A 16,655-nucleotide genomic window follows, 5' to 3' on the forward strand; every position below is an offset into this window, starting at 1 on the left:
GTGCGTGTTGGGCAAATCACTCGCGTGGTAATCCCCTCGCCTGTCTCCCCATACCACCTCACCTGTAGTCAGGACATGCACTTCGGTACGGCACGATTGATCTATCGTAATTCGTACCAAAGGAAAAATACCGTACCGTACCTCAGATATACCTTCGTACCGCACTATTACGATATATTATCGTACCGTAATTTCGGACCCCCCAAACAAAATGTAGCTCAATTTAAGGTGCAACAAAAGAGTATAATTATATTATTAACTTTAGTATTTTATTCTTAACAGAATAACGCTTAATATTCTAACATATTGATACTAAATTACACATTTTACTTAATTTTCTGTCCCTAGCCCACAGACTCGGGAATGAGAATGTGTCAGAGTACTGCATCAGAGGCCTCTGAGAAAAGTTAAAGCTCATGGTATCGAGGGAAAAGTTTTGAATTGGATAAAGTCATGACTCACCGATAGAACACAGAGGAGCAGTGTAGATGGTGTTAAATCTGAGTGGGGCTGTGTAACCAGTGGGGTTCCCCAGGGGTCAGTACTAGGCCCACTCTTGTTCATAATCTACATAAACGATCTAGATACTGGGATCAGCAGTGACATAAGCAAATTTGCGGATGACACCAAAATAGGGCGGCAGATTAATTCAAGGCAGGATGCAAATGCACTACAAGAGGATTTAAATAAACCGCAGGAGTGGTCAGAAAAATGGCAAATGAAATTCAACACCAGCAAGTGCAGCGTATTGGAAGAACAAATACTGTCAATGTATACAGCCTTAACAACATCAACCTAGAGCAGTCGACTTGTGAGAGACTTAGGGGCACTTGTAAGCCCGGACCTACGGCCTAGAAAACAGTGCGTTAATGTTCGAAATAAGGCAAACAGAGTATTAGGTTTTATATCTATAGGTGTAAGTAATAAGAGTGCAGAGGTCTTATTGCAACTATATCTTGCGCTAGTCAGGCCGCACCTCGATTATGCTGTTCAGTTCTGGTGCCCTTATTATAGAATGGATATCAATTCCCTGGAGTCGGTGCAGCGAAGAATGACGAAAATGATTCCGGGACTTAGAAACCTTCCATATCAAGATAGGTTAAAGAAACTAAACTTGCATTCCCTAGAAAGACGAAGAGTGCGGGGAGATGTGATAGAAGTATTTAAGTGGGTGAAAGGAGATATAGATAAAAGTTCTTATAATATCCGAGCAGGATAGGACTCGTAGCAACGGATTTAAGTTGGATAAGTTTAGGTTTAGGAGGGAGATAGGAAGGTACTGGTTCACAAATAGGGTGGTGGACGAGTGGAACAAGCTTAGCAACTTTGTAGTAAGTGCGGGAACTCTGGAAAGTTTTAAAAGGAGGCTGGATAGATTCATGGATGATAGAGTGGTAGTAACTCTCGACAGGAGCTGCCATGCACAGGCCAACCGGCCTATTGCAGACTCCTTATTTTCTTATGTTCTTATGTACTTTTGTAGCGTACCGAACTAAAAGGCTAGTGACAGGGGAGAAGGAAGTTCAGTGGGAGTTTAGAGAGAGGATGGAAGGGAATTTTAGTGGGAGACCCTTATAACCGTAACGGACTAAGTTCGAAAACTAACTAAACGTGACAAACGGTGTGAACAATGAGTAAAAGCCTTAATCAACCTCGATTGTTTTGTATGAGGGCACAATTCTTACTTGTGTATTTAATTTGTATTTTATATCAACGTTATACCTTTCCCCGTGGTATATATATATATATATATATATATATATATATATATATATATATATATATATATATATATATATATATATATATATATATATATTCTTTGTTCAGTCTGGTACATGCAGTTGATTTTCAGATTACGCAAGGATCAATACTTCACTGTAGGCCGAGCTGTGACCCCACTACCTGACTCACCCGATGCTTACAAAGTGGCTTTAGCAAAGTGACTAGACCGAGCGCGAAGTTGCACGCAGATATCTCTCGCTCTTCTAAATCTTTCCCGCTATGAAGTAGAGTAGCAGGAATCAAGAGCAACAAAGTCTCCCTTCATTCAGTTCACTATTACTGCTACCCGATGCTCTGCTCTAGTGTTCTTCCACAACACTTGACAAAACTCTGCTATTTCTATTAATTTTCATAAGCATAATACATCTGGTAGTGTAGTATACAGTACAGGTGTATGGTGTGCTATAATACAATAAACGGGTACAGTATATTCAAACACTATTATGACAGAATCTAAGGTTTGCTGCAGCTTTAGCTTTAGGTCATTTAACTGGCGGCGTTAAGCATTGGTCCCAGGTCTTTGTTTCTGGTTCAGCCATAAGCTAACTTTTATAGATCAGCTGACAGGAAGACCAGCCTGGGCCCAAAATGAGTAGCTGGCAAGGTGTTATGCCGGCAACGTTTGAACCAACAGCAGCTTCCTGGCAGGATGACGCACACTCCTGCCTCGCTGCACAACACCCACACTTATTACTGGCTGACCACGCTACCATCACAATCACCTCCATTATTCACCTCAATCCACAGAATTCCTTCTTGCAGGAACTCCCGAGGGTTTACAAAGTCGTTAACTAACGCGTTTACATAGTTTTGAGTCAATTCACTGCAACAATGTTTATGCAACAAAATTTCTATCAGTCGAGATAAAGTTTGTACTATGATACAACTCACCAGATTGCTGTTAAAATATCCAGAGTCCAACACAATACACTCTAGAATGTGGAGAGCACATGTGCTAACCTCCTACTCCTGCACATGCGCACAGGGGACTGAAGTCCCGTCACCGTCCGTAGCGCGGCCAAGCGTCGGCAACCCGCGACTAACAAATTCTACAAAGGATTTCTCTGTGCACTGTCCTGTATCAGAACAGTTCGTTCAAGTACGTGTTTTTCTGAAACTAGCTGGTGGAGGGATAAAGTGACTAGATTTACTGCCCCAGTCATCCACGTGTGATATAGGGCATTAAACCGAGTGCAGGGAATAAAGAATGACATGTTTACGAGAGAGATATCTCGGTGAAGTCATATCACAATAATCTTCTCGTCGTAAAACACTCTTTCTTTATTGACATTTCATCGTCGATTTCGCCATGGCGAGCTTCAACACCGATATTACCATCATGACTGAGAGAGGACGGGGTATTTCCCTGGCGAACTCTCAAGAACCTGGAAATACCCACCTAGCAAACCTTCGCATATCACAATAGTACTTCCATTCACATTTTACAAGACACAAGCTAACCGACATCTAGAATATAACTATAACTATGTATGTACAGTATATAACTAATTATATGAAATATTTGGGATTTATGTGAGTCCTGAGAGGGACATTCCTGGACTGGGGTGGGGATGACTTATGTCACTTCATCCCTTTGAGATGTATTAATGTTTTTTGTATCTCAACAAACGTATCAATCAATCAAGCTAACCAACTCAGTTAATATGGTGTGGAATCAGCTCTGTACAAAAGGTGAAACCGAATGGGTTTTTTTCTTTTGCAAGCTACACACCGGACTTTATCAGTAATCCAGAGTTCAAATTCCTATTACACTTAGCTACTGTATATTCGTATTCACAAATATCCTAAACTGACCTACTCAAAATCTACACCAAGCACAGTACTAACCTACAACAACCACGTCAAGTTCCCCTCTTTCTAAGCATCTCTACAGTATAAGCACTCCTGTTACACTAAGCTATTGCTAACTACATCAAGCACACACCTAAAGTACCCTGAATTGGCTCACATCACGCCAAGTGTCCTCTACATCCCTCTTCCACTGACGACTCCGTGAAACAGCCCCGGTAGACCAGGTACACCACCACTAAGACTTTACTTTACTCCTCGCAGCTGACGCACAGGTTAGCCTTGGATAAGTAAGTCGGACTCGGTACGGTCTTGTTATACTTAGGGCAGGAGACATGAGGTGAGATGGATTAGGGTTAGCTAAAGTCAGATTCCATTGGCTAGGTTTGGTTAAGCAAGGCTAGACTTAGGTGAAGGAACTTTAGACTTGGGTTAAGGTATATGTCAGGTGGTGCTACTATAGCGTGCGGTCTACAAAGATCTCTTCAGTCTAACCTAACGTAACCTAACGTAACCTAACGTAACCTAACCTAACCTAACCTAACCTAACCTAACCTAACCTAACCTAACCTAAATATCTTGTAGACCGCATGCTATAGTAGTACCATGTCAGGTTACACTAAGTTCAATTTAGCTTCTGGTTAAGTTGGGTTAGGTTAAGTTAGGTGAGATAAGCTTAATCAACAGGACAAAGACACACCTCAACGCCTCTCAAACAATGGATCGTTTTTCTCACCCGCGATGAAAACAAAATGTGGGCGATACAAATTATATTTTTTGGTTAACTCTACACATCCGGTCAAACGTGTCGTACATACTGGTGAAACAGATCTTTCGCCTCTGTTTCCTCTGTATTTAGATGGTTATCATTGTGATATATTATCATTGTTTCAGTATCTGTACCTTGTGTCTTTATCTATATCTTACATGTGAGTTTGTTATTTGGTCTGTAACTTGAACTCTGCAACATAATTTAGGAACTTCACTCACATACATTTGCACTGGCTTACTGTCCAGACCAAATTCACAAAACTTTACAGCTGTAAGTCTTGGTGTACAATGTACAGTGGTTAATAATCCTCAATCAAAGAAGCTAAAACATAAAGACCTTATTGCCTATGGGCCAGTAAGCCAGGACGGCTGCAAAGGCTGACATCGTCCAAAACAGACTTAAGCAAACTCGGGAGAGAAAGTTGTCTGCTCGTCGTTCAGCACTGGTCCCGTTGTGTGCACTATTAGCCCGCGGCGTCAAGATCATTGTCCACCACTTCACGGCCGAGTCCTTGCCGAGACACAAGGAGACGCACCATGTACAGTTGTAACTATTAAGTACAGTGGAGAGAAACGTAACTTGTTACAAGTGGGAAAATGCCTGCCGCCATTCTGGGGTGAAAACGTTGAGAGTATGCATTACAGAGGCGTGTTTAACCCAGGTGCAATCTGCACAACGCACCGCGAAGGGTCCTTAAGTATTGAATTTAAAAAATCATTGAAATGGGAGGATGAGTGTTGTCCTTTGAAACACACCTCTGGTATGTAAGGATACATACACATTGGGCCTTCTACAGGTTTCCCAAAGAGAACGAAAGGTTTGTATACATTCTAGGCTCATTGTGGGTTGTAACTTTCACCTTAGTTGCTAGGATCTCTGTGCCGCTCCATCATTTCGCGGTTTTCCTGACTCCAAACGAACTTGTAAATCCTTTACGTTTCCGGTTCTAACGCTGACTGCAGTGCATGTATTGAGGAGAGTCTAAGATGAGAGCCACGTACCCACTAGTGGTGAGAGCTGGACAACCTACTGCGAGAACTAGATAGCCTGAGATGAGAAACAGACTGCCCAGGGAGAGCCTACAGTATATTGTACATCTTAAAACTGATGACACGATCGGTCTTCCTGTAAAGAACTCATGGCAGTGTACTGTACTAGGAAAAATCTCTCCTTGAGGCTCAAACTTTGTTCTGTCTCTGTCTCGGGTTGATGACATGATGATAACACATGTTCTCTCCCCATTGAGACAGTGCGTCCAGGAACAGTGACAACTAAGACACAGATATTATATTTTAACCAAACTTATTATTTAGATATAACCCCCCCCCGCCAAATAAAAAGAAAGAAAAAAGCAGGAGTTCAATAATCAACCTTTTTGAGTATTTAATACAACACTATTTGACAAGGATTAAATAATCAGTATTTTATGTCATTATTACAGAGTTAAGGCGTGGTGGGGGGGACCTGGCCACTTGTTCTATCAATTTTGTCTGAATGTCAATTTTAACATTGTTCTTGCCCGTCTTGAAATGCATAGAGCTCTCAGTCGCGCGCGCGCGTGTGTGTGTGTGTGTGTGTGTGTGTGTGTGTGTGTGTGTGTGTGTGTGTGTGTGTGTGTGTGACGTCACGACCGTAAAACTTCATGCAACGATTATGTTCTTTCCCCGAGGCCCACGAATGGCTGCTACGCCTAAGCATTATTGACGGCACAGAACACTAACCTAACCTAGCCTAGCCTAAAATCGCTAAGGTATAATTAGTTCTTGCTGTCCTAAACGCCCTCGGTGCCATCTTCACTCCGGGCAAACAAGAATTACCGACACTTGCACAGAGCAGATTAAAAATAGTCATACTAAACTGAAACGACATCCAGTACAGTATATGCAAGTCCACACGCACAGGGCCATCAGTAATACGTATTCTCAGATCTCCGAGTATTCATTCACATACAACTACCGGCATGTGTATAGATAAAGCACTGCTAACACTGCCTTTTTTTAATCAGAGAACTACAGAAGCTTATGTGAGAGGCTACAAGCATGCATTTTTAATTTCATTGTGCGGGATGGATCAAGGGGCCCAGAAACTTCAAATAAGGAATGGATAACAGAGGGGTGGTAAAGGTGTGAACAGTGACATGAACAACTTAAAACAACATGTAATGTGTTCATAACACAACTTACACGAACAGTATCCACATTAATTCACAACATTTCAAGACAATTCATCTTATTCAGAATTGTCTCAACTAAATTATTCATAACAGTAAACATTAAATAGCCTATATTCACTATGTGTCCGGACCGATAGTCCTGCTGGGAGTACCTCACTAAGGTGAGTTATAAACGCCTGCCAGGAGAACATTCGCTTATAATTGTCACACGTGTTTTGAGTTCCTTTATGGCTGTGGTCGTCAGTCTGCAAGTGAAATGAGTCGTCTTCCTCCACATATGACCGGCCTCCAGCTCGCTGTACCCAAGAATGTATGTTAATGACACACACTATAGCCAGCGACGGCGCACCGCTGTAGAAACCCGTCCAACATTCTTCTTCGCTCAACTATCCAAGTCACCCACTGTTTTCTACTCATGATCAATATATCAGACGAAGCGAACGGATTAATTAAAACGACGCTAATAAGGCAACATCTCTCCTTTTACTTTTCTTGATTGCGAACAACTATGTCGGTGACGTTTCACCAGAAGGCCAGGTGTACAAAGACCTTCACCCCGTGGTTCAAACTAACGAGAAGGATGGCACAGTTCCTTAACAGAGCTGGTCGTGAGAAGGTAATGACTGTACTGTTTGCCAGCCATTTACTGGTATTATCTTGACAGCGTGGAGGAGAAGGTCGTGTATGGGTGGGTGGGGACCAAGAGACAGCTGCCACACACACAACCTTCGCCTTTGACATTTCCCAAGGGTCACGGTGACCGAGCACACCCGCACACTATCTAGCACAGTACAGTGGTCCCCAATTGTAGTTCGGCCCCGGAACCATATTATGGAGACCACAAGGGTTTATTAGAAAATTGTGGATTAGTGGGGATCCTTTTTAAGAGTGAAATTAGTGAAAATATGTAATAACTTGATACAACTGCCGTGTACAGGACGCGTGTATTTACCCCAGACCGGTCCCAGAGAGAGAGAGAGAGAGCCAGCCTTCCCACTGGGGTAAGTACACACGTCATGTCCACGTGTAAATGTAAAAAGTATGTAACTGGTAACAGTAAGACGTGTAAAACTGCAAATACCTGTACAGTATAAATGAATTTTTTTGTTCTTGAATGTAGATCCAAAGTTCTGGCGCCCTCCACTATATTTACGATGATAAATGTGGCCCAGAGCCTATAAAAGGTTGGGGCCACTGCTCTAGTGTATAAAAGCAAAAGCACGATTGACACATATGTGAAATACACACACACACACACACACACACACACACACACACACACACACACACACACACACACACACACACACACACCATCTTACAGCGTAATCAGTCACTCGGGCTTCTCTTACTTGAAGTTTCTGATCAAGTTGAAAAATGAGTCATCTGATATTTACCAGTGTGAATTGTTCTTCTGAGAATGGATTTTCTAAACCTATCTACTCCGAATATCACTTTTTTTAATTGTTCCGTTTCTAATTATTTTGTCCACTTATTAAAATCCCATGATAAAGCCAGCCCCTTCAATCAGACTCCTGTTAACACTATTTTACTCCTGTTAATTCTAAATATATACCACACAATGTGTACAGATGCAGCCTCGCCACGAGAAGCTTAACTAACCTCACCGAAGTCTATTGTAATCTCCTTCCTCCATGCTCACACACGTACAAGTTATTTCACAATAGCATCAGGTTTCCCTTATAAACTTTACTTGTAATAAACATGGCTGACATCTAATGGTGCGTGTTAGCTAGAAATAGCAGAATTCATTGAAAAATGTGCAAAGTGCCGATCCCAGCCTTGTTTTAAGTTTGAAATCTCATCACTAGAGTGAGAAGCCGCGCAGGAGACGAGGGGATAAAAAAAATTATGTTTGGTCGAACTAACAGTACAACACACTGATGACGGGCTAACCACCTAACTAGTATGAGATATCCCACAACTAGTCAGCCACACACGCCGACCAAGTACCCGACTGAGTGTTGGAAATAAAAACCTTAAGTACAAAGGTTTTTTCCGAGGAACAACTACACATGGAGTGGATCCTTGACCAAGATGAGCTGTGTTAAACTGATGGTGGGCGGTACAGAATCAACACACAGTGGGAGATGAGAAAAAAAACTAATTAACAAAAAATATAACATGGTAGACGACAGTATCTATGAAGGTGACATTTATCCCGTACAAATGTCTAAGTCACACCGGACCAATAACTCTGGTAAATACAGAGTGAAAACATTGATTATTATCGAGCTCGACCTTGACAGACACAGCATCCACGTTATGAAGCAGTCTGCCACACACACACACTACAGTACTGAACCATCATCTAGTCTTACTTATGGTGACGAACAAAGCCCATCTCTTATAGTGACTCGCTCCGGGTGTGAAAAGGCATACTGTCACGCCATTACTCAGAACTCATTAAAACAGACATCCGCACAGTCATCGCAATACTAAGAGCTCTTTTCAACAATTAACGCACACAATAAATACCCTTACAGTAACCCGGAGATGTTTAATTAATATAGTGTTGGCGGCAATGGGCAGTGATTGCTCAACACACTCGTCTATACTGGTCTGGGATACTGTACCCCTCCCCACTACACCCCAAATGCACTACAGCCAGTCTCTACCACCTTCAACTGCACTACACCCAGTCTCTACCACCCTTAAGTTCAACACCTATTATCTGGACTCGGACTGGGCCCTATTTGGCTCCCGTGCCATTTCAATTGAGAGTTGGAGTCAACCATCCCATCCCAACTACACTGGTGGGTAGGGGGTGTGTGCTGTGAGGGACCCATGTGCCACAATATAAAGACACAATTGCTAGTCCAAGTATGATTAATGCCCCCCCCCCTCACTGTACCACTACCACCACCACCTACTGCTACTACGAAATAATAATGGAAGCCCCTCGGAATCGAGGATGGCCGGACCAAGGGCCACCTTGGCGTGAATTTGTTTAAGGTCTAGGAGCTGTCGCCAACACAACAACCACACCCTAAGTTAACAAGCTGCATGTCCCAGTGTCAAGGAATAGTCCAAGAAGACCGGACAGCTCACCAACTGCACTGGCTAACCATAACCCCGGAATACGATCCGCAAATCGATTAACATCCAGGTTCCCAATTACTGCTACGTAGACAGAAGCAAATGGCGTAAAGAAACTTGCCCATAGTTTCACCCTGCCAGAGGATCGAACTCAGGTCCGCTCGCTTGCGAGGCGAGTATGCTGACCATCACACCACAGGTTGCCACTATCAACAAACTACTACTACTACCATCAACAAACCCTCACTCCGCGGCACCTCACCTAGGCCTCTACATAGGGTATCAAAAACTGCAAAAGATAAAGAGGAAAACATTTAAATGCCCCGAGAGAGGATTAAGACCCCCCCCCCCCGGCTTCACAACTCTCTAACTCCAGAGATAACATTTACCGTATTTTTTTTAACTGGGTGTTTCAACTGCCAGGGTTATTAAGCAACGTTCACTTGGTCGAAGTTTCTACAAGAGCCAAACTTTAAAAGATCTGGAATTAAGTGATACTTAAGGCAGTAAAACCATCTACTATAAGTTGATGGATGATCAAGTATGTGTGAATATTTCTACTTACTGTCATATCACTTTACTGTCACTTTCTACACTTGTATAATGTGTGTAAGTTGAGGATGTGAACAAGTGTGTGTGGATATTTGCACTCGTTATCTTATCACTTCACTGCCGCTTTCTAAACTTGTCTTATCACACTCATTAGTATTTCCTTCCTCTATGTGACCTTTCTGTATCCTTTAATCCATTTTAAAACAACAGTGGAAGTGGAGTAAAGAATGAATTACTTGGGGAAGGTGGAGTGTTAGTAGTGTGCCGGGCAGCGGAGTGTGTAGGAACGAGTCTGGTGCCGCCGTCACAAAAACTGTCCGCCACAACCTGGTGGAGGAGGTGGTGGCCTTCCTCGTCGCCCTTGACCTAGTTTGCCAGGATAACTCACGCCCCCACATTTCCTTTAAGTAACCCTCACTCATTACACGTATCCCTCCCTCAACCCGTGCACCTCCCTCCTCCATTCATTCTCTGTCCCTCTCCCCTTCTTTAACCCGTGTCCGTCTTCCCCCTTTTTATCATGTCCTTCTCCCCTCCTTAACCCCGTGTCCCCACCACATTTCCTGCTCATTCGTGGCATTTGTCTTGTTTGGTAAATGCCAAATGTGGACCAAGTTATTTGTGCTCTCTCTCTCTCATGTGCTCAATGCTAACGTGTAGCCAGATTACTTGATCCTCTGATTAACCAAACAGGTTGTGTCAACTGTGTGGCCTCATAGTATCCAATACCAACATCCACTCTATACCGAGGCACAGTTTCACTAAGTCACACATCAGGGAGCTCGAGACTCAACTGGTCACAGCAAGAAGGTGGCTCCTGGCGCCGTCCTAATGCATAATTGTTTATAAAGACTTATAAGACAGGTTCATTAAGTTTGGGGGTACATTTATACCATACCTAGACCACCTAGCTGGTCCACCCTGTCCAGTATTGGGGGAAGGTGGTGGACCGCCCGGCTCATAGTAGTTATCATTTAACCTTGTCAGTGCTCGAGGATTCTGGACGCGGGGACAGCGAGCTTTCTTCGACATCAAGATTTTTGATCCCATGGCCGTTTGTCACCGTAACCTAGCTCTCGATGCTGCGCATAGGAGGAACGAGAACGACAAGAGAAGGGCATATGGGGAGAGAATTCAAAATGTTGATCAAGGCAGCTTCACTCCTCTAGTGTTCACAACCTCTGGTGGGATGGGCCCAAGTGCAAGATGTTTCTACGCCAGACTCGCGGAGCTGATCTCCGAACAGAAGCAGCAGCCCAGAAGTTATGTCACAGCCTGGATGAGATGTCGACTGTCCTCTCTCCTTCGGTCGGCATTGCTCTGCCTCAGGGGAACGAGAGCTTCTGCCCCTACTCCGACAACTGCTGCAGATATCGACTATGAGGCTACAGTCACTGAATGCCGCATGGATCTGCGGCTCAACTAATTTAACACAGATAGGATAGTTTCTTATGTATTAGGATATTTAATATTAAGGTAAATAAATGGTGGCGAAGGTGTGGCTATTGGGGGAGGCTGGAGGCCACGTTAAAAAAAACAAAAAAACAAAAAAAATCATTTAACCTTGACCTCCACAACCCAGCCCCTTCCCACACCCCTATCCTACCTATTTCAATTAATCCTCACCTTCCACCGCTGCTGACTCTCCTCACTGACCACCACCACCCGCCCACTAATGTCAGTGTGATCTAAATATAAACAAGAGTCCCCTCCTCCAAGTTTCATTACAGTAAAAGAATAAACCTAAGTCTTCTTGAATTAAGCCTTCACAACCATGGTCATCACACAGCAAGCGGTGTTAATCACTGTAGCTTAAGTCACAGCAGGAGCAGTGTACATAATACCTTCATCTGTGTACAAACCGTAAGCAAAAATGAAAGTAAAACTGTGTAGCGGTCTTGGAGTCCCTCAGGGCAGGAATGAGCCTGAACAGTAAGAGCTAGGAGCCACCAGCACTATCCCCGATACTCCCTCAGTGGTGTTGACTAAAACCTCACCAAGCGCACCACAGCCGAGCCTAGAGCGAGTTGGTGATCAGCATTATGACTCCTAAACTATCAAGTGATCAAGAAGGGATGTGTCGAGGGAGGGAGGGTACGGTGTGGGTAGAGGCAGGCACGTTAACTTTGACAGTATTGAAGGACAAAGTTTTAGCGTAATAAGACAAATTAAACAGGTGGGATTTTGTCCACCATTGTTTTCGTGGTGCGATTGTATATTAGGTAACTGGCCGGTGAGAAGTTTTGCCCAATCTTCGCGGTCAGTGAGAGTCTAGGATCAGCTGGAGTGGCGGTCACACATGAGACACCTATATCCCCACCAGCTTGCTGTAAAATTCTAACTTGTTCACTAATACTTGGACCACTGGAGGACACAAATATTCTCGCTTAAACTGTATGTATGACGCCAGGCCCACTTGACTAACAGACACCCTGGGTAATTTTAAGGTGTTCATAGCACGCTGCACTGTCGCCACCTGTATCTCCACAAATCCATCACAAAGTCAAGAATTAAACATTCTTGGGCCGTGTTTGGTAGATTCGAAGTACTCTTTGTCACTGTTCGCATATTTCCACTGTCTATATACCAATGCGAACTTGTATGACGATTTGACTGAATATCCATCTATCACCACATGACGTCAGCAACAAGTGGCAGTAACAGTCAAAAGGTAAGTCATCATCATTTATGCCTCGTAACTTAGGAGTATTCAGGGCGAAGGCGTCGTCACGTCTGAGTGAGCTTCAACCGACGGTAAAAAATTAAGCAGTATTAAGAGAGAGTAAGCAGGTGGAGCTTGAGGGAGAATATGTTGACCAAATATAGATTAATTACGTTAAATTGATTGCGATACTCCGATATGTTTTTCCTTACCAAAGGCAAGAAAATGCAAATAAGCCAACAAGTAGGTCAAGTTAGAGAGGCAGTGGCCCAAGTCTGGATCTTGGTAACCGTGTAAACCTCAACACAATGGCCAAGTGAACAATGACACACTGAGGCAAGTGTCACGAACAATGTTGAGTGTAGGTCGCCCTTGGTGGTCACGGTGATCACTGGACGCCACCAGAGCACTGAGAAGCGGCGAGTTACAGTGATATTTAACGTTGAAATACTGGCGTGGTTACTGGCAGGGCAGATCCTACCCATATCAGGTACAGTTCTCTAAACAGCCCATTATTATGACCTCTTTATTTTGGTGGCCCAGCAGATACAGTGTTCAATTCCTATCCTTAGGGTCACTGGTTCACAGTCCACTCAGCTGCAATTGGGTATCTTACTTTACAGCTGAAGAAAGGGTAGGCGGTCAAGTGCAGTGTTGACCACAACACCTCACAGTGCACCGTGGCTCAATAGTTGTGTCCGTACTGCCGCTAATGGGCTGTCGGGTCTAATGCGACCCACTTTCACTTTCCTCTCCATTCCATCCAGGTTTTGAACATACCAATTTGTATTGCTATGGGCGGGAGCTGTGTTGTTTGACACGGTCCGGGAGACTGTGTTAAAACAATTGACAGATAAAAACCAACAAAATGTTAACCTTATCTCACCTACCAAACTTATATTACTTTTTAATTTGGTGGCTTGGTAATTTATGCAACGTTAGGTTTGGTAAGGTTAGGTTAAATCGTTAAGCTATATCTTAAGCTGTCTAGGCTAAAATGACTTAAGAGAAGGGTAGGCAACTAGGCTTAGCTAGGCTGATAAATTTTGATTAATATCAAGTTAGGATGGCTCACTTTCTCTGTTGTCGAATGTAATTTTGCCTCGTAAGCTTTCAGGACCTAGTAAAGTTAGTTGAGATAAATTAGGTTTGGTTGAGTCGACATAATTATATATTTTGTGTCGTACCGCTTGAGCAGTGGTGGTGCCCTGCTGCCTGAGTGAACAACACCCACTAACACAGACCTGATGATGATATATAAGTACACAGAGAGAGAGAGAGAGCATCACGGCGTTGCCACATCTGGACACACCAGTACTACCATATTAACAAATCACATCTACGGTGAAACAAGACACAGGATGTACCCTTAAGACGACGACAGTATCCGTTCAGAAACCATATCAGTTAATTCCAAGAATCCACAGAACGAACTTCCAATTAATAACAAAATAAAGCACTAATAATAATGACAATGGTAAGTAATTATAAGGTAATACAATAACAAAAACAAGATCAATAATAATAATAATGAATGCTGTTTTTAAAGGTGAGGCAAGAGCGACAGAGGTGCATTGCTTGTTAGCCCAGTAAATGAAAATATAATACAGGTATGTTGGTATAAAGACACAAGGAGGCCTGAAGGCTGGCCAACAGGAGAGACGCTAGGGTCAGGTGGTGTTGGGGAGGGAGAGAGGGAGATAAACTGTTTATGGTGGTGTAGCGCCCTTCTGCCCTCATGGTTCCACCCTTACCCCGCCTGCTGAGGGCATCAGACCTCCTCTCAGTCGACCCCCTCTACACATAGCCCAGCCACAAGCTAACGCTCCCTCCCATCTCCCCTACTCCGAGACTTCAACACCGGATGATTCACACACGAGGTTGTCTTCCAGCGCACCAGTTAATGATTCTCAAGAGTGAAATCACACAGATGATCATGCACCAACTCCAGGCAAGTATCTGGGCGATGGTCACTCCCGTGACTAAACTAGGGACTGTCTGTGTGTATTTTGTGCACGAGATGACTTTACTGTCAACTGATTACGTCGAGGATATTTACAGTTTTCAGATTTAAGTGTATTTATCCTTTATAGACTGCATGCCAAGGTTTCACGGCTGGACGTATCCGCACCATGTCACAAAAGTGGCTGTAACTCCATATAGGTTTATCGAACTTATCAAGAAGCTCAAATAAGGCATCACTGTACCACGGACCCAGACTCGAGGTTTGTTTGTTCTCCAGATATGGCGTACACAGCTCAGACGCACCAACGACCGGCATTTCCAGGTTCTCGTTACGCTGCCAAGACGAGATAGATGTTCAGTAAAGTCGTCATACAAGCCTTAACACCCTATAGGTACCAGTGTTCAAGTGTTGTAACAAATAGTGAAATCCTGTCTTTTATAAGTCAACTCCAATACCTGTGAGTCTGCAGGTTATAATCACAACAATACTTTAGACAAGAAGAAAATTTGCAAAATTCAACATTGCTCCTCTTGAGAAGATTAACCCGCCCGTGTTGTAAAAAAGGCTCATAACCGCTGATATCCAATACCGTACCGTAACTTTAAACCTTGTAATAAAGGATCTACGTACAAAAAAAAAAAAAATCTAGATGGAAACAAGGGCGGGTCCAGGGGAGGGTGGCCCCATGGGTCCGGAATCCACCCTTTTCATCGAAAAATTCCAATACTTTTTCTTTAATGCAGTATTGTACTCAGGTGTTTTGGTATAGTAAAAATTAATTACTATTGACCTCCGAATATCTACTAATATCAAGTGTACATGGCCTCAAAATGCCCATGATATTGGTCAGAATTCAAATATTTTCCGGGAGACCTTACAGCGCCCTGCCCCCCCAACTGCGTGCGCTCGCTGTGCTCGCCATGTTCCCCCACCCACAACTTCTCGGACCGCCCCCCCTCCCCTTTTGATATTTCTGGATCCGCCCCTGGGAAAGAAGGAGTTGCGCCGCTCACAGGACAGACACACGACGCTAATGGAGACTTCTCCATCACCGGGTTTTACCATGTTATACGATAAATCAATAACACAGACACACCATCAGGCAATATATCATCACCAACTCAGATAAAACTATTGGGAACAACTTTAACGGTAAGTTCTGTAAAACAAGGAAAGATTCTGTGTAAATGAGGATTTTTAGTGAAACATCTCTGTATATCTAAAATATTAACTTTATAACACCATATTCTATTTACAGTATTACTGTACCTGTACTGTATACATAAATATGTAATTGTACACTGTAGCTGCGTAAAGCAACCCAGCTGTTATCACATGGGTCTTTCTTACTGCACCTGGGCTTGTAATCATATTTCTGAATGATTCTACGCTGAATAAACTACTATTTTATTTTACAGTAAGTTGTAAACTCTTGGATAATCTGCCGATGAACTTTGTGACACCAAGTGTGAGCTCGTATAAGAAGCTTGACCATCTTTGTCAAATATGCAAGGTATGTTGGAGAGCTTGTACACGCCCAGGACCAGCCCACGGTGACAGCCGTCCTAACCCTAGTTCCTAGTATGTTGACAGAATGACGAGGAGGTTAAGAAAGGCTCTGTACAGCAGTATACTCCAAGCCCGCCATACTTTAAACCAGCGCTGCCCTTCAACCCCCAATCCAGTGACCGCGCACCCACATACACCATCTAACCTTCCCATACACACATTTAGCAAGACTTAACCTGTCCGTCAGCATCACACACCACTGCAGGCGAATCACAGGCAGGTAAACTAAAACCTACGTATCTTTGTACAGACATCGGTTAATAAAAATAGAGAGCCCTGGTAGTAAAACCACCAACCAGCTTGTTTT

The 16,655-nt window shown here is 43.4% G+C and overlaps 1 protein-coding gene across 1 annotated transcript in view; it reads right to left on the bottom strand.

The window, feature by feature from the left end:
* LOC121857503 (sodium bicarbonate cotransporter 3-like) overlaps positions 1–2,826 on the bottom strand; it is a 104,089-nt gene extending 101,263 nt beyond the window's left edge. Inside the window, 1 exon segment of the mRNA XM_042353590.1 lies at positions 2,677–2,826. The gene's annotated coding sequence lies outside the window, so the exon portion shown is untranslated.
* Between the last annotated feature and the right edge of the window lie 13,829 nt (positions 2,827–16,655).

Source organism: Homarus americanus, unplaced genomic scaffold, assembly GCF_018991925.1.
Source record: "Homarus americanus isolate GMGI-L3 unplaced genomic scaffold, GMGI_Hamer_2.0 scaffold54347, whole genome shotgun sequence".
NCBI classification, from domain to species: Eukaryota; Metazoa; Arthropoda; class Malacostraca; order Decapoda; family Nephropidae; genus Homarus; species Homarus americanus.